The sequence below is a fragment of the Ascaphus truei genome, unplaced genomic scaffold (genome assembly GCF_040206685.1).
Source record: "Ascaphus truei isolate aAscTru1 unplaced genomic scaffold, aAscTru1.hap1 HAP1_SCAFFOLD_671, whole genome shotgun sequence".
Lineage (NCBI taxonomy): Eukaryota > Metazoa > Chordata > Amphibia > Anura > Ascaphidae > Ascaphus > Ascaphus truei.
This window is the reverse complement of record NW_027457004.1, coordinates 17,828-30,602: the sequence shown is the minus strand read 5'-3', so window position 1 is coordinate 30,602 and position 12,775 is coordinate 17,828.

Below are 12,775 nucleotides of genomic sequence, written 5' to 3'. Positions count from 1 at the left end.
GCATCTCTCCCCGTATCTGACAGTCTCACTCATTCCCAGCATTTCTCCCCGTATCTGACAGTCTCACTCATTCTCACCATCTCTCCCCATATCTGACAGTCTCACTCATTCTCACCATCTCTCCCCATATCTGACAGTCTCACTCATTCTCAGAATATCTCCCCGTATCTGACAGTCTCACTCATTCTCACCATCTCTCCCCATATCTGACAGCCTCACTCATTCTCAGCGTCTCTCCCCGTATCCAACAGTCTCACTCATTCCCAGCATCTCTCCCCGTATCTGACAGTCTCACTCATTCTCACCATCTCTCCCCATATCTGATAGTCTCACTCATTCTCAGCGTCTCTCCCCGTATCTGACAGTCTCTCTCATTCTCAGCATCTCTCCCCGTATCTGATAGTCTCACTCATTCTCAGAATATCTCCCCGTATCTGACAGTGTCACTCATTCTCAGCATCTCTCCCGTATCCGACAGTCTCACTCATTCTCAGCGTCTCTCCCCGTATCCGACAGTCTCACTCATTCTCAGTATCTCTCCCCGTATCCGACAGTCTCACTCATTCTCAGCTTCTCTCCCCGTATCTGACAGTGTCACTCATTCTCAGCATCTCTCCACGTATCCAACAGTCTCACTCATTCTCAGCATCTCTCCTCGTATCTGACAGTCTCACTCATTATCAGCATCTCTCCCCGTATCTGACAGTCTCACTCATTCTCAGCATCTCTCCCCGTATATCACAGTCTCATTCATTCTCAGCATCTCTCCGCGTATCTGACAGTCTCACTCATTCCCAGCATCTCTCCCCGTATATCACAGTCTCACTCATTCTCAGCATCTCTCCCCGTATCTGACAGTCTCACTCATTATCAGCATCTCTCCCCGTATCTGACAGTCTCTCTCATTCTCAGCATCTCTCCTCGTATATCACAGTCTCACTCATTCTCAGCATCTCTCCGCGTATCTGACAGTCTCACTCATTCCCAGCATCTCTCCCCGTATCCGACAGTCTCACTCATTCCCAGCATCTCTCCCCGTATCCACCAGTCTCACTCATTCTCAGCATCTCTCCCCGTATCCGACAGTCTCACTCATTCTCAGCATCTCTCCCTGTATCTGACAGTCTCACTCATTCTCAGCATCTCTCCCCGTATCTGACAGTCTCACTCATTCTCAGCATCTCCCCTCGTATCCAACAGTCTCACTCATTCTCAGCATCTCTCCCCGTATGTGACAGTCTCTCATTCCCAGCATCTCTCCCCTTTTCTGACAGTCTCACTCATTCTCAGCGTCTCTCCCCGTATCTGACAGTCTCACTCATTCTCAGCGTCTCTCCCCGTATCCAACAGTCTCACTCATTCCCAGCATCTCTCCCCGTATCTGACAGTCTCACTCATTCCCAGCATTTCTCCCCGTATCTGACAGTCTCACTCATTCTCACCATCTCTCCCCATATCTGACAGTCTCACTCATTCTCACCATCTCTCCCCATATCTGACAGTCTCACTCATTCTCAGAATATCTCCCCGTATCTGACAGTCTCACTCATTCTCACCATCTCTCCCCATATCTGACAGCCTCACTCATTCTCAGCGTCTCTCCCCGTATCCAACAGTCTCACTCATTCCCAGCATCTCTCCCCGTATCTGACAGTCTCACTCATTCTCACCATCTCTCCCCATATCTGATAGTCTCACTCATTCTCAGCGTCTCTCCCCGTATCTGACAGTCTCTCTCATTCTCAGCATCTCTCCCCGTATCTGATAGTCTCACTCATTCTCAGAATATCTCCCCGTATCTGACAGTGTCACTCATTCTCAGCATCTCTCCCGTATCCGACAGTCTCACTCATTCTCAGCGTCTCTCCCCGTATCCGACAGTCTCACTCAATCTCAGTATCTCTCCCCATATCTGACACTCACTCATTCTCAGCATCTCTCCCCGTATATGACAGTCTCACTCATTCTCAGCATCTCTCCCCGTATCTGACAGTCTCACTCAATCTCAGCCTCTCTCCCCGTATCTGACAGTCTCACTCATTCTCAGCATCTCTCCCCGTATCTGACAGTCTCACTCATTCTCAGCCTCTCTCCCCGTATCTGACAGTCTCACTCATTCTCAGCCTCTCTCCCCGTATCTGACAGTCTCACTCATTCTCAGCATCTCTCCCCGTATCTGACAGTCTCACTCATTCTCAGACTCTCTCCCCGTATCTGAGTCTCACTCATTCTCAGCATCTCTCCCCGTATCTGACAGTCTCACTCATTCTCAGACTCTCTCCCCGTATCTGAGTCTCACTCATTCTCAGCATCTCTCCCCGTATCTGACAGTCTCACTCATTCAAAGCATCTCTCCCCGTATCTGACAGTCTCACTCATTCCCAGCCTCTCTCCCCGTATCTGACAGTCTCACTCATTCTCAGCATCTCTCCCCGTATCTGACAGTATCACTTATTCTCAGCCTCTCTCCCCGTATCTGACAGTCTCTCTCATTTCCAGCATCTCTCCCCGTATCTGACAGTCTCACTCATTCTCAGCATCTCTCCCCGTATCTGACAGTCTCACTCATTCTCAGCCTCTCTCCCCGTATCTGACAGCCTCACTCATTCCCAGCATCTCTCCCCGTATCTGACAGTCTCACTCATTCTCAGCCTCTCTCCCCGTATCTGACAGTCTCACTCATTCTCAGCATCTCTCCCCGTATCTGACAGTCTCACTCATTCCCAGCATCTCTCCCCGTATCTGACAGTCTCACTCATTCTCAGCATCTCTCCCCGTATCTGACAGTCTCACTCATTCCCAGCATCTCTCCCCGTATCTGACAGTCTCACTCATTCTCAGCGTCTCTCCCCGTATCCGATAGTCTCACTCATTCTCAGCGTCTCTTCCCGTATACGAGTCTCACTCATTCTCAGCATCTCTCCCCGTATCTGACAGTCTCACTCATTCTCAGCCTCTCCCCCCGTATCCGACAGTCTCACTCATTCCCAGCATCTCTCCCGTATCTGACAGTCTCACTCATTCCCAGCATCTCTCCCCGTATCTGACAGTCTCACTCATTTTCAGCATCTCCCCATATCTGACAGTCTCACTCATTCTCAGCGTCTCTCCCCGTATCTGACAGTCTCACTCATTCTCAGCATCTCTCCCCGTATCTGACAGTCTCACTCATTCTCAGCATCTCTCCCCGTATCTAACAGTCTCACTCATTCCCAGCATCTCTCCCCGTATCTAACAGTCTCACTCATTCTCAGCATCTCTCCCCGTATCCGACAGTCTCACTCATTCTCAGCATCTCCCCATATCTGACAGTCTCACTCATTCTCAGCATCTCTCCCCGTATCCGACAGTCTCACTCATTCTCAGCTTCTCTCCCCGTATCTGACAGTCTCACTCATTCTCAGCTTCTCTCCCCTTATCCGACAGTCTCACTCATTCTCAGCATCTCTCCTCGTATCTGACAGTCTCACTCATTCTCAGCATCTCTCCCCGTATCCGACAGTCTCACTCATTCTCAGCATCTCTCCCCATATCCAACAGTCTCACTCATTCTCAGCATCTCTCCTCGTATCTGACAGTCTCACTCATTCTCAGCGTCTCTCCCAGTATCCGACAGTCTCACTCATTCTCAGCTTCTCTCCCAGTATCCGACAGTCTCACTCATTCTCAGCATCTCTCCCCGTATCTGACAGTCTCACTCATTATCAGCATCTCTACCCGTATCTGACAGTCTCACTCATTCTCACCATTTCTCTCTGTATCCAACTGTCTCACTCATTCCCAGCATCTCTCCCCGTATCTGACAGTCTCACTCATTCTCAGCATCTCCCCATATCTGACAGTCTCACTCATTCTCAGCATCTCTCCCCGTATCCGACAGTCTCACTCATTCTCAGCATCTCCCCATATCTGACAGTCTCACTCATTCTCAGCATCACTCCCCGTATCCGACAGTCTCACTCATTCTCAGCTTCTCTCCCCATATCTGACAGTCTCACTCATTCTCAGCATCTCTCACCGTATCCAACATTCTCACTCATTCTCAGCATCTCTCCTCGTATCCGACAGTCTCACTCATTCTCAGCTTCTCTCCCCGTATCTGACAGTCACACTCATTCCCAGCTTCTCTCCCTGTATCCGACAGTCTCACTCATTCTCAGCATCTCTCCCCGTATCTGACAGTCTCACTCATTCTCAGCATCTCTCCCCGTATCTGACAGTCTCACTCATTCCCAGCATCTCTCCCCGTATCTGACAGTCTCACTCATTCTCAGCATCTCTCCCCGTATCTGACAGTCTCACTCATTCCCAGCATCTCTCCTCGTATCTGACAGTCTCACTCATTCCCAGCATCTCTCCCCGTATCTGACAGTCTCACTCACTCCCAGCATCTCTCCCCGTATCTGACAATCTCACTCATTCTCAGCATCTCTCCCCGTATCCGACAGTCTCACTCATTCCCAGCATCTCTCCCCGTATCTGACAGTCTCACTCATTCCCAGCTTCTCTCCCTGTATCTGATAGTCTCACTCATTATCAGCATCTCTCCCCGTATCTGACAGTCTCACTCATTCTCACCATTTCTCTCTGTATCCAACTGTCTCACTCATTCTCAGCTTCTCTCCTCGTATCTGACAGTCTCACTCATTCTCAGCATCTCTCCCCATATCTGACAGTCTCACTTATTCTCAGCATCTCTCCCCGTATCTAACAGTCTCACTCATTCCCAGCATCTCTCCCCGTATCTGACAGTCTCACTCATTCTCAGCATCTCTCCCCGTATCCGACAGTCTCACTCATTCTCAGCATCTCCCCATATCTGACAGTCTCACTCATTCTCAGCATCTCTCCCCGTATCCGACAGTCTCACTCATTCTCAGCTTCTCTCCCCGTATCTGACAGTGTCACTCATTCTCAGCATCTCTCCCCGTATCCAACAGTCTCACTCATTCTCAGCATCTCTCCTCGTATCTGACAGTCTCACTCATTATCAGCATCTCTCCCCGTATCTGACAGTCTCACTCATTCTCAGCATCTCTCCCCGTATATCACAGTCTCATTCATTCTCAGCATCTCTCCGCGTATCTGACAGTCTCACTCATTCCCAGCATCTCTCCCCGTATATCACAGTCTCACTCATTCTCAGCATCTCTCCCCGTATCTGACAGTCTCACTCATTATCAGCATCTCTCCCCGTATCTGACAGTCTCTCTCATTCTCAGCATCTCTCCTCGTATATCACAGTCTCACTCATTCTCAGCATCTCTCCGCGTATCTGACAGTCTCACTCATTCCCAGCATCTCTCCCCGTATCCGACAGTCTCACTCATTCCCAGCATCTCTCCCCGTATCCACCAGTCTCACTCATTCTCATCATCTCTCCCCGTATCCGACAGTCTCACTCATTCTCAGCATCTCTCCCTGTATCTGACAGTCTCACTCATACTCAGCATCTCTCCCCGTATCTGACAGTCTCACTCATTCTCAGCATCTCCCCTCGTATCCAACAGTCTCACTCATTCTCAGCATCTCTCCCCGTATGTGACAGTCTCTCATTCCCAGCATCTCTCCCCTTTTCTGACAGTCTCACTCATTCTCAGCGTCTCTCCCCGTATCTGACAGTCTCACTCATTCTCAGCGTCTCTCCCCGTATCCAACAGTCTCACTCATTCCCAGCATCTCTCCCCGTATCTGACAGTCTCACTCATTCCCAGCATCTCTCCCCGTATCTGACAGTCTCACTCATTCTCACCATCTCTCCCCATATCTGACAGTCTCACTCATTCTCACCATCTCTCCCCATATCTGACAGTCTCACTCATTCTCAGAATATCTCCCCGTATCTGACAGTCTCACTCATTCAAAGCATCTCTTCCCGTATCTGACAGTGTCACTCATTCTCAGCATCTCTACCGTATCCGACAGTCTCACTCATTCTCAGCAACTCTCCCCGTATCTGACAGTCTCACTCATTCTCAGCATCTCTCCCCATATCTGACAGTCTCACTCATTCTCAGCGTCTCTCCCCGTATCTGACAATCTCACTCATTCTCAGAATATCTCCCCGTATCTGACAGTGTCACTCATTCTCAGCATCTCTCCCGTATCCGACAGTCTCACTCATTCTCAGCGTCTGTCCCCGTATCCGACAGTCTCACTCATTCTCAGCATCTCTCCCCATATCTGACACTCACTCATTCTCAGCATATCTCCCCGTATCCGACAATCTCACTCATTCTAAGCAACTCTCCCCGTATCTGACAGTCTCACTCATTCTCAGCATCTCTCCCCATATCTGACAGCCTCACTCATTCTCAGCGTCTCTCCCCGTATCCAACAGTCTCACTCATTCCCAGCATCTCTCCCCGTATCTGACAGTTTCACTCATTCTCAGCATCTCTCCCCGTATCTGATAGTCTCACTCATTCTCAGAATATCTCCCCGTATCTGACAGTGTCACTCATTCTCAGCATCTCTCCCCGTATCTGACAGTCTCACTCATTCTCAGCATCTCTCCCCGTATCTGACAGTCTCACTCATTTTCAGCATCTCCCCATATCTGACAGTCTCACTCATTCTCAGCGTCTCTCCCCGTATCTGACAGTCTCACTCATTCTCAGCATCTCTCACCGTATCTGACAGTCTCACTCATTCTCAGCATCTCTCCCCGTATCTAACAGTCTCGCTCATTCCAAGCATCTCTCCCCGTATCTAACAGTCTCACTCATTCTCAGCATCTCTCCCCGTATCCGACAGTCTCACTCATTCTCAGCATCTCCCCATATCTGACAGTCTCACTCATTCTCAGCATCTCTCCCCGTATCCGACAGTCTCACTCATTCTCAGCTTCTCTCCCCGTATCTGACAGTCTCACTCATTCTCAGCTTCTCTCCCCTTATCCGACAGTCTCACTCATTCTCAGCATCTCTCCTCGTATCTGACAGTCTCACTCATTCTCAGCATCTCTCCCCGTATCCGACAGTCTCACTCATTCTCAGCATCTCTCCCCATATCCAACAGTCTCACTCATTCTCAGCATCTCTCCTCGTATCTGACAGTCTCACTCATTCTCAGCGTCTCTCCCAGTATCCGACAGTCTCACTCATTCTCAGCTTCTCTCCCAGTATCCGACAGTCTCACTCATTCTCAGCATCTCTCCCCGTATCTGACAGTCTCACTCATTATCAGCATCTCTACCCGTATCTGACAGTCTCACTCATTCTCACCATTTCTCTCTGTATCCAACTGTCTCATTCATTCCCAGCATCTCTCCCCGTATCTGACAGTCTCACTCATTCTCAGCATCTCCCCATATCTGACAGTCTCACTCATTCTCAGCATCTCTCCCCGTATCCGACAGTCTCACTCATTCTCAGCATCTCCCCATATCTGACAGTCTCACTCATTCTCAGCATCTCTCCCCGTATCCGACAGTCTCACTCATTCTCAGCTTCTCTCCCCATATCTGACAGTCTCACTCATTCTCAGCATCTCTCACCGTATCCAACATTCTCACTCATTCTCAGCCTCTCTCCCCTTATCTGACAGTCTCACTCATTCTCAGCATCTCTCCCCGTATCTGACAGTCTCACTCATTCCCAGCATCTCTCCCTGTATCTGACAGTCTCACTCATTCTCAGCATCTCTCCCCGTATCTGACAGTCTCACTCATTCCCAGCATCTCTCCCCGTATCTGACAGTCTCACTCATTCCCAGCATCTCTCCCCGTATCTGACAGTCTCACTCATTCTCAGCGTCTCTCCCCGTATCCGAAAGTCTCACTCATTCTCAGCGTCTCTTCCCGTATACGAGTCTCACTCATTCTCAGCATCTCTCCCCGTATCTGACAGTCTCACTCATTCTCAGCCTCTCTCCCCGTATCTAACAGTCTCACTCATTCTCAGCATCTCTCCCCGTATCCGACAGTCTCACTCATTCCCAGCATCTCTCCCGTATCTGACAGTCTCACTCATTCCCAGCATCTCTCCCCGTATCTGACAGTCTCACTCATTTTCAGCATCTCCCCATATCTGACAGTCTCACTCATTCTCAGCGTCTCTCCCCGTATCTGACAGTCTCACTCATTCTCAGCATCTCTCCCCGTATCTGACAGTCTCACTCATTCTCAGCATCTCTCCCCGTATCTGACAGTCTCACTCATTATCAGCATCTCTACCCGTATCTGACAGTCTCACTCATTCCCAGCATCTCTCCCCGTATCTAACAGTCTCACTCATTCTCAGCATCTCTCCCCGTATCCGACAGTCTCACTCATTCTCAGCATCTCCCCATATCTGACAGTCTCACTCATTCTCAGCATCTCTCCCCGTATCCGACAGTCTCACTCATTCTCAGCATCTCTCCTCGTATCTGACAGTCTCACTCATTCTCAGCATCTCTCCCCGTATCCGACAGTCTCACTCATTCTCAGCATCTCTCCCCATATCCAACAGTCTCACTCATTCTCAGCATCTCTCCTCGTATCTGACAGTCTCACTCATTCTCAGCGTCTCTCCCCATATCCAACAGTCTCACTCATTCTCAGCATCTCTCCTCGTATCTGACAGTCTCACTCATTCTCAGCGTCTCTCCCAGTATCCGACAGTCTCACTCATTCTCAGCATCTCTCCCCGTATCTGACAGTCTCACTCATTATCAGCATCTCTACCCGTATCTGACAGTCTCACTCATTCTCACCATTTCTCTCTGTATACAACTGTCTCACTCATTCCCAGCATCTCTCCCCGTATCTGACAGTCTCACTCATTCTCAGCATCTCCCCATATCTGACAGTCTCACTCATTCTCAGCATCTCTCCCCGTATCCGACAGTCTCACTCATTCTCAGCATCTCCCCATATCTGACAGTCTCACTCATTCTCAGCATCTCTCCCCGTATCCGACAGTCTCACTCATTCTCAGCTTCTCTCCCCATATCTGACAGTCTCACTCATTCTCAGCATCTCTCACCGTATCCAACATTCTCACTCATTCTCAGCATCTCTCCTCGTATCTGACAGTCTCACTCATTCTCAGCTTCTCTCCCCGTATCTGACAGTCACACTCATTCCCAGCTTCTCTCCCTGTATCCGACAGTCTCACTCATTCTCAGCATCTCTCCCCGTATCTGACAGTCTCACTCATTCTCAGCATCTCTCCCCGTATCTGACAGTCTCACTCATTCCCAGCATCTCTCCCCGTATCTGACAGTCTCACTCACTCCAAGCATCTCTCCCCGTATCTGACAGTCTCACTCATTCCCAGCATCTCTCCCCGTATCTGACAGTCTCACTCATTCCCAGCATCTCTCCCCGTATCTGACAGTCTCACTCACTCCCAGCATCTCTCCCCGTATCTGACAATCTCACTCATTCTCAACATCTCTCCCCGTATCCGACAGTCTCACTCATTCCCAGCATCTCTCCCCGTATCTGACAGTCTCACTCATTCCCAGCTTCTCTCCCTGTATCTGACAGTCTCACTCATTATCAGCATCTCTCCCCGTATCTGACAGTCTCACTCATTCTCACCATTTCTCTCTGTATCCAACTGTCTCACTCATTCTCAGCATCTCTCCTCGTATCTGACAGTCTCACTCATTCTCAGCGTCTCTCCCCGTATCCGACAGTCTCACTCATTCTCAGCTTCTCTCCTCGTATCCGACAGTCTCACTCATTCTCAGCATCTCTCCCCGTATCTGACAGTCTCACTTATTCTCAGCATCTCTCCCCGTATCTAACAGTCTCACTCATTCCCAGCATCTCTCCCCGTATCTGACAGTCTCACTCATTCTCAGCATCTCTCCCCGTATCCGACAGTCTCACTCATTCTCAGCATCTCCCCATATCTGACAGTCTCACTCATTCTCAGCATCTCTCCCCGTATCCGACAGTCTCACTCATTCTCAGCTTCTCTCCCCGTATCTGACAGTGTCACTCATTCTCAGCATCTCTCCCCGTATCCAACAGTCTCACTCATTCTCAGCATCTCTCCTCGTATCTGACAGTCTCACTCATTCTCAGCATCTCTCCCCGTATCCGACAGTCTCACTCATTCTCAGCATCTTTCCCCGTATCCAACAGTCTCACTCATTCTCAGCATCTCTCCTCGTATTTGACAGTCTCACTCATTCTCAGCGTCTCTCCCAGTATCCGACAGTCTCACTCATTCTCAGCTTCTCTCCCCGTATCTGACAGTCTCACTCATTATCAGCATCTCTCCCCGTATCTGACAGTCTCACTCATTCTCAGCATCTCCCCATATCTGACAGTCTCACTCATTCTCAGCATCTCCCCAAATCTGACAGTCTCACTCATTCTCAGCATCTCTCCTCGTATACAACAGTCTCACTCATTCTCAGCATCTCTCCTCGTATCTGACAGTCTCACTCATTCTCAGCATCTCTCCCCGTATCCGACAGTCTCACTCATTCTCAGCTTCTCTCCCCGTATCTGACAGTCTCACTCATTCCCAGCATCTCTCCCCGTATCTGACAGTCTCACTCATTCCCAGCATCTCTCCCCGTATCTGACAGTCTCACTCACTCCCAGCATCTCTCCCCGTATCTGACAATCTCACTCATTCTCTGCATCTCTCCCCGTATCCGACAGTCTCACTCATTCCCAGCATCTCTACCCGTATCTGACAGTCTCACTCATTCCCAGCTTCTCTCCCTGTATCTGACAGTCTCACTCATTATCAGCATCTCTCCCCGTATCTGACAGTCTCACTCAATCTCACCATTTCTCTCTGTATCCAACTGTCTCACTCATTCTCAGCATCTCTCCTCGTATCTGACAGTCTCACTCATTCTCAGCGTCTCTCCCCGTATCCGACAGTCTCACTCATTCTCAGCTTCTCTCCTCGTATCTGACAGTCTCACTCATTCTCAGCATCTCTCCCCGTATCTGACAGTCTCACTTATTCTCAGCATCTCTCCCCGTATCTAACAGTCTCACTCATTCCCAGCATCTCTCCCCGTATCTGACAGTCTCACTCATTCTCAGCATCTCTCCCCGTATCCGACAGTCTCACTCATTCTCAGCATCTCCCCATATCTGACAGTCTCACTCATTCTCAGCATCTCTCCTCGTATCCGACAGTCTCACTCATTCTCAGCTTCTCTCCCCGTATCTGACAGTGTCACTCATTCTCAGCATCTCTCCCCGTATCCAACAGTCTCACTCATTCTCAGCATCTCTCCTCGTATCTGACAGTTTCACTCATTCTCAGCATCTCTCCCCGTATCCGACAGTCTCACTCATTCTCAGCATCTTTCCCCATATCCAACAGTCTCACTCATTCTCAGCATCTCTCCTCGTATTTGACAGTCTCACTCATTCTCAGCGTCTCTCCCAGTATCCGACAGTCTCACTCATTCTCAGCTTCTCTCCCCGTATCTGACAGTCTCACTCATTATCAGCATCTCTCCCCGTATCTGACAGTCTCACTCATTCTCAGCATCTCCCCATATCTGACAGTCTCACTCATTCTCAGCATCTCCCCAAATCTGACAGTCTCACTCATTCTCAGCATCTCTCCTCGTATCCAACAGTCTCACTCATTCTCAGCATCTCTCCTCGTATCTGACAGTCTCACTCATTCTCAGCATCTCTCCCCGTATCCGACAGTCTCACTCATTCTCAGCTTCTCTCCCCGTATCTGACAGTCTCACTCATTATCAGCATCTCTCCCCGTATCTGACAGTCTCACTCATTCTCACCATTTCTCTCTGTATCCAACTGTCTCACTCATTCCCAGCATCTCTCCCCGTATCTGACAGTCTCACTCATTCTCAGCGTCTCCCCATATCTGACAGTCTCACTCATTCTCAGCATCTCTCCCCGTATCCGACAGTCTCACTCATTCTCAGCATCTCCCCATATCTGACAGTCTCACTCATTCTCAGCATCTCTCCCCGTATCCGACAGTCTCACTCATTCTCAGCTTCTCTCCCCATATCTGACAGTCTCACTCATTCTCAGCATCTCTCCTCGTATCTGACAGTCTCACTCATTCTCAGCATCTCTCCCCGTATCTGACAGTCTCACTCATTCTCAGCGTCTCTCCCCGTATCCGACAGTCTCACTCATTCTCAGCTTCTCTCCCCGTATCTGACAGTCTCACTCATTCTCAGCATCTCTTCCCGTATCTGACAGTCTCACTCATTCTCAGCATCTCTCCCCGTATCTAACAGTCTCACTCATTCCCAGCATCTCTCCCCGTATCTGACAGTCTCACTCATTCTCAGCATCTCTCCCCGTATCCGACAGTCTCACTCATTCTCAGCTTCTCTCCCCGTATCTGACAGTCTCACTCATTCTCAGCATCTCTCCCCGTATCAGACAGTCTCACTCATTCTCAGCTTCTCTCCCCGTATCTGACAGTCTCACTCATTCTCAGCTTCTCTCGCCATATCTGACAGTCTCACTCATTCTCAGCATCTCTCCCCGTATCCAACAGTCTCACTCATTCTCAGCATCTCTCCTCGTATCTGACAGTCTCACTCATTCTCAGCATCTCTCCCCGTATCCAACAGTCTCACTCATTCTCAGCATCTCTCCTCGTATCTGACAGTCTCACTCATTCTCAGCATCTCTCCCCGTATCCGACAGTCTCACTCATTCTCAGCATCTTTCCCCGTATCCAACAGTCTCACTCATTCTCAGCATCTCTCCTCGTATCTGACAGTCTCACTCATTCTCAGCGTCTCTCCCAGTATCCGACAGTCTCACTCATTCTCAGCTTCACTCCCCGTATCTGACAGTCTCACTCAT